Source organism: Apodemus sylvaticus, chromosome 11 (assembly GCF_947179515.1).
Source record: "Apodemus sylvaticus chromosome 11, mApoSyl1.1, whole genome shotgun sequence".
Classification (NCBI taxonomy): domain Eukaryota; kingdom Metazoa; phylum Chordata; class Mammalia; order Rodentia; family Muridae; genus Apodemus; species Apodemus sylvaticus.
Window position 1 is genome coordinate 85687531 of NC_067482.1, and position 16450 is coordinate 85703980.

Genomic DNA, 16450 nt, shown 5'->3' on the forward strand with positions numbered 1-16450 from the left:
AAGGCCGAGGTAACTTGTGCTTTATTGATTCTCTAGACAGGAGAAGACACCCATAGAACAGGACTGCATAAACTATGTCACAAACAAGTCTACTCATCCGTTGACCTTTCTCTAATGGCTTTCCATAAACTTTTAGGTTGCTAGAGATACTCTGAAGAAGAAATTACACATTTTGCACTAGTTTAACTACAGACTCAGAAAATTAATTTTTCTCTACTAGCTATTAATTCTTTTGGATAAAGGCACACTAAAACATGAGAAATCTTGAACCTGAATGCCAGTATCACAAACATCTGTGGATATGCTTCTTATTGCCTTGTATTTTTTTTTAGAAAGCAGACAAAACATTCAATTGATAGCCAACCACAGCATCTTAAATACATGTTTATTTAGTAAAGGAAAGACTATAGAATTTGGGGCTTAACTTATAGAAAAGGAGTCTCAGAACCCTTTGCTCTCAAACATGAACAAAACCTATGTTAATGTGTAATTTCAGGAATATTTTAGAAAAAATCTCCAAGTAAGCTTTTGTTATCTGACCTTCCTACAGTCCACATGGAATATCTGCATCTACCCCCATTTAAATATGGAGTAACATCTATCAGTTACAGTGAAACAAGCTATAGAAAACTTTTCCAGCTTATAGTCTCCATCTGCACCCAGGAGCTAGGGTTGTCTAATAGCCCTCTGTACACAGGTCCCACCAGAACAGAGCTAGTCTCTCAGGAGTGCTCTCATTCCCAGACTCAGAGGTGAGATCTCTACTTTCTCTCCAATAACTGTACAAAGCAGGACCAGCCAGGAACACACAGGGCACAGGAATGGTGGAGCAGCTGGGGCAGGATTCTTTTGGTCTCCATCTGTACCCAGGAGCTGTGGCTACTGCACAAGCTTCTGAACGATGGTCCATGCAGAAGAGAGCTGATTTTCCAGGAATGCTGACACAGGCTTTCAGGCCCACAGGAGGGACTTTAGCCAGAGACAACAAAACCAACTAACATCAGATATAACCAGATGGCAAAAGGCAAATACAAGAACCTTACCAACAGAAACCAAAGGTGCTTGGCATCATCAAAACTCAAATTCTCTCACCACAAGTCATGGATAACTCACACACCAGAAAAGCAAGATTTACATTTAAAATCACATCTCATAATGCTGTTAGAGGACTTTAAGAATGACATAAATAACTCCCTTAAAGAAATACAGAAGAACACAGGTAAACAAGTAAAAGCTCTTGAAAAAGAAACACAACAATCCCTTAAAGAATTATAGGAAAACACAAACAAACAGGTGAAGGAATTGTACAAAACCATACAGGATCTAAAAATCGAAGTAGAAACAATAAAGAAATCACAAAGAGAGACAACCCTGGAGATAGAAAACCTAGGCAAGAGATCAGGAGTCATAGAATACAAGAATACAAGAGATAGAAGAGAAAATCTCAGGGGCAGAAGATACCATAGAAAATACTAACACAAGAGTCAAAGAAAATGCAAAATGCAAAAGACTCCTAACCCAAAACATCGAGGAAATCCAGGACACAATGAGAAGGCCAAACCTAAGGATAATATAGAAGAGAGTGAAGAGCCCCAAATTAAAGGGCTAAGTCAATATCTTCAACAAACTTATAGAAGAAAACTTCCCTTACCTAAAGAAAGAGATACCCATAAACATACAAGAGGCCTACAGAACTCCAAAGAGACTAGACAAGAAAAGAAATTCCTGCCATCACATAATAATCAAAACATAAAACTAACAAAACAAAGAATATTAAAATCAGTAAGGGAAAAAGTTGAAGTAAAATATAAAGGCAGACCTATCAAATTTAAACCAGATGTTTTTCTCAGAGACTATAAAATCCAGAAGATCCTGGGCAGATGTCATACAGACCATAAGAGAACATAAATGGAAGCCCAGGCTAATATTGCCAGCAAAACTCTCAATTACCACAGTTGAAGAAACCAAGGTATTCCATGCAAAAAAAAATGTGTACACAATATCTTTCCACAAATCAGGCCTCCAAAAGATAATAAATAGATAATGTCAACACAAGGAGTGAAGTTAAATTCTATAAAAACCAAGAAAATAATTTTCCTTAAACAAACTATAAAGAAAATAACCAGATAAACAAAATTCAACCCCTAACAACAAAAGTAACATGAAGCAAAAATCACTTTTCCTTAATATTTCTAAAATTCAATGGAATCAGTTCCCCAGTAAAAAACACAGACTAAAACACTGGATATATAAACAGGACCCAACATTTTGCTGCATATAGGAAACTAACCTTAGAGACAAAGACAGACACTATCTCAGAGTAAAAGGCTAGAGAATAATTTTCCAAGCAAATGGTCCCAAGAAAAAAGCTGGTGTAGCTATTCTAATATTGAATAAAATTAACTTTTAACCAAAAGTAATCATAAAGATCATAAAGATCAGAAATAATTCAAAATTATTAAAGGAAATATCTACCAAGATAAACTCTCAATTCAGAATATCTATGCTCAAAAATGCAAGGGCACTCACATTTATAAAAGAAATTTTACTAAAGCTCAAAGCACACATTGTACCTCACACAATAACAGTGAGAGATGAAAACATCCCACTCTCAACATTGGACAGATCATGGAAACAGAGACTAAACAGAGACACAGTGAAACTAACAGAAGTTATAAATCAAATAGTTTTAACAGATATCTATAGATATTTAACAGATATTTATAGAACATTTGATCCTAAAACAAAAGACTATACCATCTTCTCAGCACCTCATAGTACCTTCTCTAAAATTAACCATATAATCAGTTACAAAACAGGCCTCAATAGCGACAAGAAGATTTAAATAATCCCATGCATCCTATCAGGTCATCACATGCTAAGGTTGGTCTTCAATAACAACAAAAATAATGTAAAGCCCACATATACATGGCTGAACAACACTCTACTCAATGATATCCTGGTTAAGGAAGAAATAAAGGAAGAAATTAAAGACTTTTAAAGTTTAATGAAAATGAAGCCATAAAATACCCAAATTTATGGAACACAATGAAAGCAGTTCTGTGAGGAAAACTCATAGCTCTGAGTGCCTCCAAAAAGAAACTAAACAGGGAATACACTAGCAATTTGAGAGCACATCTGAAAGTGCTACAAAAAAAGAAAAAGTAAATACACACAAGAGAAGTATACAGCAGGAAATAATCAAACTCACAGCTGAAATTAACCAAGTAGAAGCCAAAAGAATTATACAAAGAATCAACCAAACCAGGAGATGGTACTTTGAGAAAGTCAACAAGATAGATAAACCCTATGCCAGACTAACCAGAGTGGGCATGGAGACAGTATAGAAATCACCAAACTCAGAAGTGAAAAGGGAAACATGACACCGGAAACCGAGGAAATACAAAAAGTCATCAGATCCCACTACAAAAGCCTATACTCAACAAAAAAGGGAAATCTAGATGAAATGGACAATTTTCTAGACAGATAGCAGGTACCAAAGTTAAATCAAGATCAGACAAATGATCTAAACAGTCCCATAATCCCTAAATAAGTAGAAGCAGTCATTAATGGTCTCCCAACAAAAAGGCCCAGAACCAGATGAGTTTAGTGCAGAGTTATATCACACATTCAAAGATGACCAAATACCAATACTCTTCAAACTATTCCACAAAATATAAATAGAAGGAACACTAGCCAATTTGTTCTACGAAGCCACAATTGCTCTGATACCTAAACCACAAATGACCTAAGGGAAAAAGGAGAACTTCAGACCAATTTCCCTTATGGATATCAATGAAAATTCTTACAAAACAAATATAAGAACACATCAAAATGATCATTAAATATGATCAAGTAGGCTTCATCCCAGGGAGGTATGGATGTTTCAATATAAGGAAATCCATCAGTGTAATCCACTATATAAACAAACTCAAAGAAAAAAAACATCATTTCATTAGATGCTGAAAAATGATTTGACAAATCCAACATCCCTTCATGATAAAACTCTTGAAAAGATCAGGAATTCTAGGTCCATATATAAACATAGTAAAAGTTATATACAACAAACCAGTAGCAAGCATCAAACTAAATAGAGAGAAACTTGAAGCAATCCCACTAAAATCAGGGACTAGACAAGGCTGCCTACTCTCTCCATACCTATTCATTATAGTACTGGAATCCCTAACCAGAGTAATTAGACAAATATAGGAGGTCAAAGGGATACATATTGGAAAGCAGGATGTCAAAATATCACTATTGGCAGAAGATATGATAGTATACTTAAGTGAGCCCAAAAATTCTACCAGAGAACTCCTAAACTTGATGAATAACTTTAGCAAAGTGGCTGGATATAAAATTAACTCAAACAAATCAGTGGCCTTCTACGCAAAGAGTAAATGGGCTGAGAAAAAAATTAGGGGAAGAAAAAACTTTACAATAGTCAGAAATAATATAAAATACCTTGATGTGTCTCTAACCAAGCAAGTAAAAGTTCTGTATGACAAGAACTTCAAGTCTCTGAAGAAAGAAATCGAAGATCACAGAGGATGGGCAGATCTCCCATGCTCATGGATTGGCAGGGTTAATATAGTAAAACTGGACATCTTGCTGAAAGCAATCTATAGATTCATTGCAATCTCCATCAAAATTCCAAAACAATTCTTCATAGAGTTAGAAAGAGCAATTTGCACATTTATCTGGAATAAGAACAACAACAACAACAACAAAAAAAAAACAAGATAGCAAAAACTATTCTCAACAATAAAAGAACTTCGCATGGATTCACCATCCCTGATTTCAAGCTATACTACAAAGCAATAGTGATAAAAACTGCATAGTATCGGTACAGTGACAGGCAAGTAAATCAATGAAATAGAATTGAAGACCCAGAAATGTACCCTTACACCTATGGTCACTTGATCTTTAACGAAAGAGTAAAACCATCCAGTGGAAAAAAGACAGCATTTTCAACAAATGCTACTAATTCAACTGGTGGGTAACATGTGGAAGAATGCAAGTGATCAATTTTTATCTCCTTGTACAAATCTCAAGTTCAAGTGGATCAAGAATCTCCAAATAAAACCAGATACACTGAAACTAATTGAGAAAATTGGAAGAGGCTGAAACACATGGACACAGAGAAAATTTCCCAAACAAAACACCAATAGATTATGCTGTAAGATCAAGAATTGACAAATGTGACCTTATAAAATTTCAACCTTAGTATATGTCCAATTCATTGTTCTTTGGTGCAATGTTTCTATATGTAATATATGTCCAATGCTTCTATTTCATTAATTTTCTCAAAAATAAACTTTTAATGTTTCCTCATTTATTAGTTATGTTCTTTTTGCTTGCAGCTTAATAATTTCTGGTTATATTTCAAGGTACTATTTTATTTTATTCATGTTGTCATTGAATGGCAATTTGGGGCAATATACATTGGAAAAGTTTTCTTTTTTTCTTTTTCTTTTTATAATTATATATTTTCATTATTTACATTTCAAATATTATCCTTTTTACTAATTTCCCCTTTGAAAATAACCTATCCCACACCCCTTTCCCCTACTCACCAACCCACCCACTCCTGCTTCCCTCTCCTGGAATTCTCCTCCTTAGCCCTATAGGAGGAACAAGAATATGAACCAAGGAGTATCCTCAGAGTTCCCAGGGACTAAACCACCAACCGAAGAGTACACATGGAGGACGCATGGCTCCAGCAGCATGTGTAGCAGAGGATGGCCTTGTAGGAAATGAATGAAAGGAGAGGCCCTTGTTCCTGTAAAGGCTCGATGCTCCTGTGTAAAGGCTGGGTAAGAAAAAGTGGGACTAAACATGCAGTAGTAGGGCAGGCCTTTAATCTCAGCACAGGCAAGCAGATTTCTGAGTTGAAGGCCAGCCTTGTCTACAGAGTGAGTTCCAGGACAGCAGGGGCTTTACAGAGATCCCTGTCTTGGAAAAAAGAAAGAAAGAAAGCAGGACTTTATTACTGCCCACTCTGGCATGTCATCTTTGTTCATTTGTTTAGGCAGTCATGTTGGTGAGGCTTTGTAGGTGTATCTCTGACAGTACGAGGAGACATGCTTTCACAGAAAACTCCCTAATCCCCTGGTTCTCACAATCTTTCCAAGTCTTCTTCCAATGTTCCCTGGGACTTGTGTGCAAGAATGTTACATAGATGTATCCATTATGACAGGGCTCTAGAACTGTGCATTTTGATTGGTTATGATTTTCTGTAGTGGTCTTAGTGGCAAAGGAAATTTTTCTATATTATAATTGTAAAAGAAAAATAAAAATTCAGGGGTTGACAGGATGTTCTATAAACAAAATGCTAGAATGTGGGATATTGTACAACCACCCCAACATAATCAGTGAGCCTTAGTTTCAGCGAGAGACCCTACTCAAAAAGTAAATGTAGAGAGCTAAGGAGGAAGAAGGTATGATGCTCATTTTGGAACTTCATGTGCATCTGCACCAACTCACAAGCAACTGTACCCTATGTGCAAGTACCTTCAAATGTATACACATATACACACATAATAACAAGTATAACACATCGACACATACTACTCCTACAACTACAACAACTACTACTGTTGTTACTGCTGCTGCTGCTGCTGCTACTACTGCTACTGCTACTGCTACTGCTACTACTACTGCTACTACTACTACTACTACACAACAACAACAACAACAAAATAATAATAATGCTGTGTAAATTTTCACAGAAAACCATAACTGGTCACAATGCTTTAATCAATAGTTCATGGAAATCCCAGACATATCCACCATAGCTCCATCATCCATGACTCAGGGAACATCTCAGAAGAAGTGAAAAAACTGTAGAAACTGGAACACCAGGAAGTCTGCTTTGAAAATTTTTTTCTTAGGAATGTCCATATAAGCAAGACTAGAACAAAAGCATTATCAAGGAACAAGTTAATGTGGAAAGGGGAAGTTTTCATAGGATCCCACCTCTAGATAAAGAACTATAGAAAACTAATGTCTGCTGGGAGACTTAGTCTCCCATGGAAGAGTCCTGTTATTGTTTGTAGAGTGGTCAGTCTCTAAACCATATACACACAAACAAGAAAAAGACTCAGCAGGCTATGTTTTATATATTTGTGCATACAAGTATATATATGTATGTATGTACCAAATATAATCAAAATAAAAGAGGTTATAACTTGAAAATAGGATAGCATTGGGAAGGGTTAAAGTGGAGCAGTTGGGAATAGTTGAACAGAGAAAAGGGAGCAGGAAAAATGATTGATTCAATTCTATTTACTGAAAAAATGTTAATAAAGGGTAAAATTTGCTTGTTCTTTAAAGACATAAAAGCTATAAATAAAAATATTTTTAAAATTAATATATTAAGGCACAACTTATATTTACCCCAAACTGAAACTCAAGATTTATATATTATTTAAACTATTATTAGTGGTAGTGAAGTCTCAAACAAAATAATTTTCATGGAAACAAATGTGAAAAAACGTATCTCTCACAAAATAGAATTCCCAGTGTCACAAAACTGATCATTATCACAGAAAAAAATTAAAATCTTTGCAACCATTTGTTGAAGCTAATATAACATTATTGAAAACCTATAAGCTCTATTTTAAAATGATGCTTAGATGTGTCCCATGTTTAAATAGCAATGTAAAAGATGAGACAAATAAAAGATTATCAAACACAATCCAATAGCAATTTTAAACTACCATAGTTTAACTAAATAGGATGCATTCAAGAATTACAGCCTAATACATCAGGTAAATATTGAGTAGAAACATAAGAAGATTTTCATTTCCTAGGCTTCAGATTACAGTTGTAGAACTGAGGAAGTATCAGCCTCAGATTGATGACAATAAAAAAGATGGAAGCTGAAATTTAACCTGTGTTACTCAGACTACTTCGGAAGGAAATGCATTCCAAATCTAGAGGAAATGGATGGCTCAGGAAGAGATGGGATACTGACAGGTAAAGACAGGTGATAATGGGTAAGAAAACCTTTGAGTATGACTAACAGATACTGTGAAAGAATCTGTGACTGAAGGTCAGTGAGTGAATTGCTTAAGGTATCCAGAGGTAGTGAATGTGAATCTTCTGTGTACCACACACCAAGGCTTGATGCTCCAGAGAGCCATCACAATCCTCTTCTAGGTGGATAGGTTGGTTCATGACCATTTTCAATTCAGAAGATAGACCACCTACAAACAGGAGTCAAGACATGCCTGTGAAAGCAGAGCCTTCACTGAGTGTATAAGATTACCCCATCATGTTATACTGACCCCATTATCCTAATAAAAAGGTCACTCATCAGATACCATCTTTTCTTCTACCTGCAAACATAATTTAATCAAAATAGTAGTTAGAGAAAACCAAAATATACTCTACATAATACTTTGTCAGCATATTTCAGAAGTGCCAGCCTACAATAAATAACCACAAGATGAAAACATGTTTCCAGTTACAGAAATGTAAAGTTATCAGCAAGACCAAATGTAATGAGCATCCTGGGATGGAGAAATGATTTGAATGATTTCAGTGAAAATTGGGGTAGTTGTTTTTAAATTTTATTTTTACTTATTTCCTTTAGTTATTCACTTACTTCCTACTAATTGACCTCCTTTCTGGTCACCCCCTCCCACAGTTTTTCCCTGCCCCCTCCCCATCCCTTCTGAGTGGGTGGGACCTAGAACTACCCTAGTACTTAAAGTCTCTGTGAGGCTAGGCACTTTCTCTCCCATTAAGGCCAGATAAGGCAGTTCAGCTGGAAGAACATATGCCTTCCATAGGCAATAGCTTTTGAGATAGCCCCATTCCAGTTGTTTGGGACCCACAAGAAGACAAAGCTGAACATCTGTTACATATGTGCAAGGAGGCCTGGGTCCGGTCCGTGGAAGTTCTTTGATTGGTGGTTCAGACTCTGAGAATCCCAAGGTTCCAGGTTAGTTGACTCTGTTGGTCTTCCTGTGGAGTTCATATTCCTTTGGAGCCTGCAATCCTTCCTCCTATTTCTACCAAGCTCCATTCACTATTTGGCAGTGGGTATCTGTATCTGTCTAGGACAGCTTCTGGGTGGAGACTCTCAGAGAACAATTTGGAAACAGTGTCTGCCTCTTAGTTATCTGTAACTTTTTATCTAGTAAAAGTAGAATATTATGTTACCTAACATATGGATGTTGATGGAAGTTATACTTTCACTCTTTCTTTAGAACTTATATTTAATTTTAAATGAAAACATCAAAAATAAATTAAAATAATCATTTTAAATACAAGAAATATTTCCCAAACTCAATTATTATAGAAAAATTATAAGTTAAAGTTACATTGAAATAGTATTAACCATCTATCAACTGTCAAACGTGAAATAAAAGCACACTCTGTCAGCTCAAACTGTGCAGAACACTTTATTGTATAAATGTGAAATTAGACACTGTGTGGGAGATATATACAGTAATTCCTGGAAGTATAATTTATTTGTTTACAACTTTATTTCTCACTCTTACTTTTAGAAAAAATTGCAAATCTATTGTCCAAGGGAAGAATTTCACTGTACAATTTTACCTATAATAGCAGGAAATAGAAATATACAAAATGTCCAAAACTATGGATGCCTTTAGGGGTAGAGACATCCATACAATCATATTCTTCACCTGAAAGAAGGGGTAAGATGGATATTTGATCATCAGTAGAACTCACTGAAATATTCAAAACACAGGACTCTGTAGCTGGCATAATATGGTCTGAAACTCTGCATGAAAAAGAGGATGAGGGGTGATGTAGGATATATATTTCTACAGAATCCAGAATATACAAACTAGAACAATGGTTAATATCAGAATTAAAGGAGCCTTAGGGAAAAGAGTAAAAGTCAGTTTTGACATTTTTTATTGGCTATAAAATTTTTTAAAAATTATGAACAGTAAAATATAAGAAATCATCAAACATAAGAGTCGCCCAGAAACTCATAACATACACACACACACACACACACACACACACACACACACACACACACACACACGCACAGGCACAGGCACAGGCACCTACAGATACCACAGTATGCAGATTTTCAAATCTCTTGCATGAAATGGTGTCACATTTATACATACTTACCTACATCTCCTCAGGTGTCAAGCCAGTACTCAATGACACATAATGCACAATGCTGTATAAACACTAAGAAGGGCGTTTTTATCTGTATTGTTCTAGAAGTGATTACAAGAAAAGATTGTCAATTACAGTTCTGTTGTAAATTTCCCCAAATATCTTAAATATGGATATATAATTCAAGAACATGCAGAACTATGTCAGGTAAGCATTTAATTAATTAATTAATAAGAAAGTGAAAGGCTTCACTTTAGTTCCTGTCTTCTTGAACCAAAGAATCGAGCCACAAAACAGAGGTAATTGATGTAGAAGTTTAGGCAGCAATGCAAAGGGTTAGTACACTCCAGAGACACAGAGTTTGAAGTAGTCTGACCAGAGAGGGAAATTATATTCCATTGGCTTCTAAACTGTGGACTTTGAGGAGGTTTAATGACTAGCTATGAGGTGGGTAGCATATTCACTGGAGAAAGTTGACCTTTTTTCATTACCCAAGTGGGAGTGGACAAGATCTTTCAAGATCTGTCTCCCCATGATCTTCTTTAAAGCTTGCAAAGAAGTTCACGAGCATGATACAAATGGTATTATAAAAATGTGATAGATTTTGAGGGGATGCTACCCTTTGTCAGGGTACATATAAACAATTTATTGTCTATCCTTGAAGCTTAGCTTTTGATACAGTGAGAAAACTATGTGTAACTTCATGGATACTTAAACTGCAGCTTCAGGGAAATTTCACTACAAGGGCATTTTTGTTAAGAGATGTGCCTGTGAATGTACAGTTAAAGATCTTCATAGTTGGGCCATAGAAAAGTTTCTACCTATTTGGTCTTAAAACATATCTACATACCACATAACCACAATGCTAGAGAACATCAAGAATTTTATTCTATTTTATGTAAGGCTATTTTATTTTTCTATTTTATGTCTAGGCACAAAAAGATATTCTCAGCTTCCATTAATGCATCTGTATGCAGTACTAATTTATTTGAAGTGGTAGAAAATTGCTCATATCTAAAATACTATTATTGTCAGTATACAATTTTTAAAAGAGGAACGAGAAAACAAAACCAATAAAACTACATATGTAAATTTTGTGTTAAAAACATCACTGTTTACTTTTATTGTTCCTTGAAATTTCATAAACTCTAGAAATGCAAGCAGGACTATCTAAAGACCATGACAGTTTTAAAACAAAAGCTATACACATTGACAAATTAATGCTTTCAAATAGCATCACACAACCCCATTAGATGTCCTGATACAAAACCTTCATCTGTACCTGAGAAAGCATGTGAACTGATAAAATTTTCCTGTGTAAGCACTTATGTTCTGGAGAAAGTTGCGACACAGAAACATAAATGCAGACCTAATTGTAATAGCTTAAGCCTCAATCATACAATTATACTGAAAAGGAATAGGGAAACTTCTTCATATTTCAGAAAAGAACATTAATTTTCAGTATAGAGTTACTTAATAAAGGACAGCATGGTTTTACAGAATTTTTACAATTAATGCATGTGAAAAAAGAAGAAACTCATAAGCAAAACACAGTTTATGAGTCTCAATGTAATTAGTGAGCTGAACATCCATCAATAATAGATGCGGCATTAAAATAGACAAGGAAATGTGTGATTGTAGAACCACACCATTGTTAAAGGAGACTACTGATTAATCCTCTCAGAATAAACCAAATGCAGCTTACAAAGTGCTCTTCTTTCTTTTATAATTAACCAAAATTTTTCATTTTTGAAAAATTGAGTTAATTTTGAATGTAGCATGGCATGATTCCAGGAAATAGCTAAGAGTTCTATAAAGTATGAAAAGGCATTCTAGTTCCAACAAGGCAGATTAAGGATGTTTGCATGAAATGATGGGATATACTGGAGTTCTTTCAAAATAAGGAAAGAAGCTATGAATCTGCTATATCCTGACATGGTCAGGCACACATAGTTGTTCTAAAATGATAACACTGATTATAGTGCCTGAAGTTCAGCATGAGTGTGTACTTAACTTGTGCATGTTGCTGGGCTCAATTTTGAACAGTGCAAAATAATTAACAGCAGATATATAATTGTGATCAAATTTAGGACAGTCATTTCAATAGTTGAGCTTATTTGAATGAAGAAAGATTCTTTCTTGGATCAGGTAAGACTGTGGGGAGCGGGCATGGTGGCCAGTCTAAAATGGCACCTGGGTTGGTTGCCAAGTCACATCACTCAGCAATGCTCCCCCACGTTCCCCTTTAAGAGTTACATATGCACTGGAGAAGTGCGCATGCGCCCTTTGATGTCATATCAGGCCACTCCCAGTCCATCGTCTCTATCCTATCACGAGCCTCCACATGGCGGTCACTGATTGGTACAGGCTGGGATATATAACTGGGGCAACGGGCTAGGATGGGGGCTTCCTGAAGTAACGTTCCTGAATAAACTGTCTCGAGAAGAGTCTCCTGTGTTGTCTCCCTTATTCCAATGGACAGAATTGGTAGCGAGATAAGACCATGAGTCAGTAAAGGTTTAGAGTGCCATTATGGGTCATGAAGCATTTATAGACATAAGACTATAAGCCACTTAATTTCTGTGTATATGATTGGCTGAACTTTAGCTATTTATTGCAAAGATATAATCTCAAATTAGGCTGTAGATCATTACACATTAGTTAGGTTAGTTAGCTAATTAAGAACAAAGAGCACTAGGGCAACTTTAGATCAAATATAATTTAATAGCTGTTATCAGCAGTGTGGCAGCCACTGATCAGGGAACAAAAAGACTGTAGCCTTCTGTTCTGCAGCCTGCATGCCACAGTCACCTACTGCTTTTTATTTATTTCATGCTGCTTCTCTGGATTATGCACAATAAATGTGAACATAAAAATTAAAACCCACATTTTCGTATGAAAAATTATTCAGACTGGTAGTAGTGAAATTCTAACTCCCAACAGTAATGGGCACTTAACAATAAATAAGACTGATGGTAGGGAAATTCTAACTCGCAATAGTAATGGGTTCTTGTATCATCTGACAAATGAGCCAATAGATTCTCAATACTTGAAATCTGTCTGTGATATAAGAAATAATAAATGAATAACAAATAACCCAAATATTTACTTTTCAGTGCTAGACTAAAAGTGACTAAGGAGGCTCTTATATTTAACATTTCTCTGTGCTATTTAGTTTTTCACTGTGCATAGCTATGACACATTTGGTTTATATTTAAGCTTTCATTAAGTAACATTATAAAGAAACAATGACAATTCAGTTAACTTTGCAGAATGTAACCTTACCCAGCAAATACATTTAGACTTTTATTAGAAATAAGACTTTAGGTGTTAAAAGTTACATGTTGTGGTTCTATTCACTTCCATGTTTATGTACAAAATTGCCATCTCCCAGTCCACTATCCCTTGCAACTATGGATTCTACTCTGGTCTCTAAGTAGCTTGAATATTTTCCCAATATTAGCTGTCAGAGGAAAAAGCTTAACATGTCAGAATTCTACCTGAGTCTTCTTATAGGATAGTGAGGCTCTTACCAAGAATGTCTTGGTATGTCTGAAGATGTCAACAGTATCCATGTGCAGCTCAGGGTCCGCTTTCCAGAATTTCATGTGTGGTTCAGTATCTCGCTCCCAGTATCTCACATGCAGCTCAGTACCTATGTCCAGTATCTTCTAGAACTTGGCAGACAGAGATAAGTACTGTGACCTGACTGCTTGGCCATGCTTGACAGTAAACATAAAATCTGAGCTGATTTCCCAAAAAAGATATAAAAACAAACTATTTTGTGCTATGAAAATGTGCAATATTATATGTAGCAAATCCATTTTTCCTTTTGACCTCTGAGATTATAATTACATTTCTCCTTTCCTTTTCAATTTTCCAATCACTTCCATGTATCCCTCTTTGTTATCTTTCAAACTTATAGTTTGTTATTTATTGTTATGCCATGCATACATGCATGCACATATATGTTCATGAATTGACTCTATGTTAAGTATAATTTCTTCTATAATGTTCCTGAGTGATACTCATATGCACATGTTCAGGGCTGACCATTTGGTATGGAATAACCCACTGGTGTGCCCCTGGGGAAGGGCATTTCTTCTATTCTTGGCATTCCTCAGTTGCCTGTAGCTCTTTGTATAGGTTTGAGACCTATTCAATTTCCCACATCCACTTTGCCATCTCTATACTGGTTTTCTCTTTTAGCTCCTTTGTAAAGTCATGCTAAGGAAACATTATGGGTGCATTCCTCACTAGAGAAATGTGCTGCTTATTTTATTTCTGTCATACAATTTTATAGAATCAATTTCATTCATTGCTTGAGAGCATGATAAAACACATTTATATACACACATTTTATTAAAATAATTTAAAATTGGTGCTGAGTAATTATTTAAGGAAAATATTTGCATGTAACGTTGTAATCCTCATTTTGGTTTATAACTTTAAAGGTTATAGAAATAATTGTAACTCTAATAAAATGCTTTATAATTAAACCTCTGCATTCTTAATTTACAAATTAGCATTTAATCCAGAATAATGTTTGTCTAAAATCTTGTTTGCCTTTGCTATCTCAAAAAAAGAGATGAAAAGAAAGCTAAAATGTTAGAGAAAAGAAACTTTCCTTTACATTTAGGCAAACTATAGGTACTCTGATTTTTAGATGAGCAAAACATTGTACATAAGACTCAATATAATTATACAAGTATCCAAGCCGAGAGACAGCGGTCAGCCCTCCTAGATGTGGAGACAGATAAAGGATTGTGAGCAGCCAGGCTGCCAGAATGCTTTGAGAGGAATAAAATATCCTATAACAGCTTTGCAGTGAAGGAACTGATTGAATTCTACCCTAAAAGCAGGTGGATTTTACAGCCCATAATTAAGTCCCAATAAAGCAGTTTAAATTCATAAGCTGTTTTGTACGACTTTTCACATTTCAGCTCTGATACATAAGAATCTTAAAGTCATTGTTCCCACCTCTTCAAATAAAAAGAAGCTAAATCATTTCTTGGACTCATGAAACAAATGAGTATAATTCCCAAATCTGGAGAGGTGGGACTTTAAAAAAAATCAAGCATTCTCCTTCCTGTAAACAGAAGACAACAAAGACAGACTGGTTAGCACATTTCCTCATCAGATTACAATCATATTAAATTACAGGATAGTAGATATTAATTACTATGATGGTGAGATACTCTGAAGGCTCTGGTATTTGGGTCACATTTTCATATGCTTTACAAAAGTTTCCAAAGTGTGTCTACTTATGGTTTTTCAAGACAAAGGAAGAGAAATCTATGATAAATGGACTCAGGGCTTTCTTGAAAATGAAGACTGAAGCACCAAAAAGACAGCATCTTCCAGAACTTTGTCTCAGCTAACAAGGGGATATCATTGATCTTAGAACTCAGAATTCAAGAAAGAACATCAAACATGCAATAGGATTGTTAGGGAGATAGGTACAGAAACCTGTGTGCCTCTCTCGATAGAGACTAGCACTCAATTTCAGTGGAAGCCTAGAACCCCAGATTAAACAAGGCTCCACACAGATTGCTTCTGTTATGCATATGTACTGTAATTTTGCTTATAAATTGGATATAGTAAAAGATAAAAAGTAGAAACCTAGTAAAACAGTAGAAAAATTAGTGCAGTAAATCATACTAAAGTTGCTTCCTGACTTTCCTGTATGGGGACTATTGTCAACTGAAATAAGAATTACCTGAGCAGTGCTTTGATAGTAATTTGATAGCCTGCAATAGCTAAGAGACTTAACAGCTCGAGGCACCATGGATGGGAAATATTGAGACCGTGTGGGATTTCATCTGGCTTCTCATAAATACGACACAGTGTGAGCTAGGTGGATTATCTCCTCGTTTCCTCTCCTCAGATCTAGCTTTGCCATATGAATCCTTCTCACATCAACTCCAATGCAGAACACACGGTGTGCTGTAAATTTCATGCATAAGAATCTACAGGAGAACTAACTATAGACTTTAAAATGTTAAAGTATCCAGTTTCCATTCATGTATAATTTCTTATGTAAGTATAAAATGTAAGCATGTTTTGTACTCCTATTTACCAAAAGAGAATGTTGTATTATAATATAATTAATTTGCTCATGTTTATATAATCATAAAACTAACTTCTCCATCTCTGCCTGGTTTTTGATGATTGACTTTACTAATACACTAACATGTGTTAAGCTAATATTTTATTTCCAATTTTTTCCTTGAATTGCTTACTATGTATGTCTCTATTATTTCTTTACAGTATCACTTGCCATCAACACCACACTGATTGGCAGTGACCTTATGCTTTTCACTGAAATTTAACAGAGTGC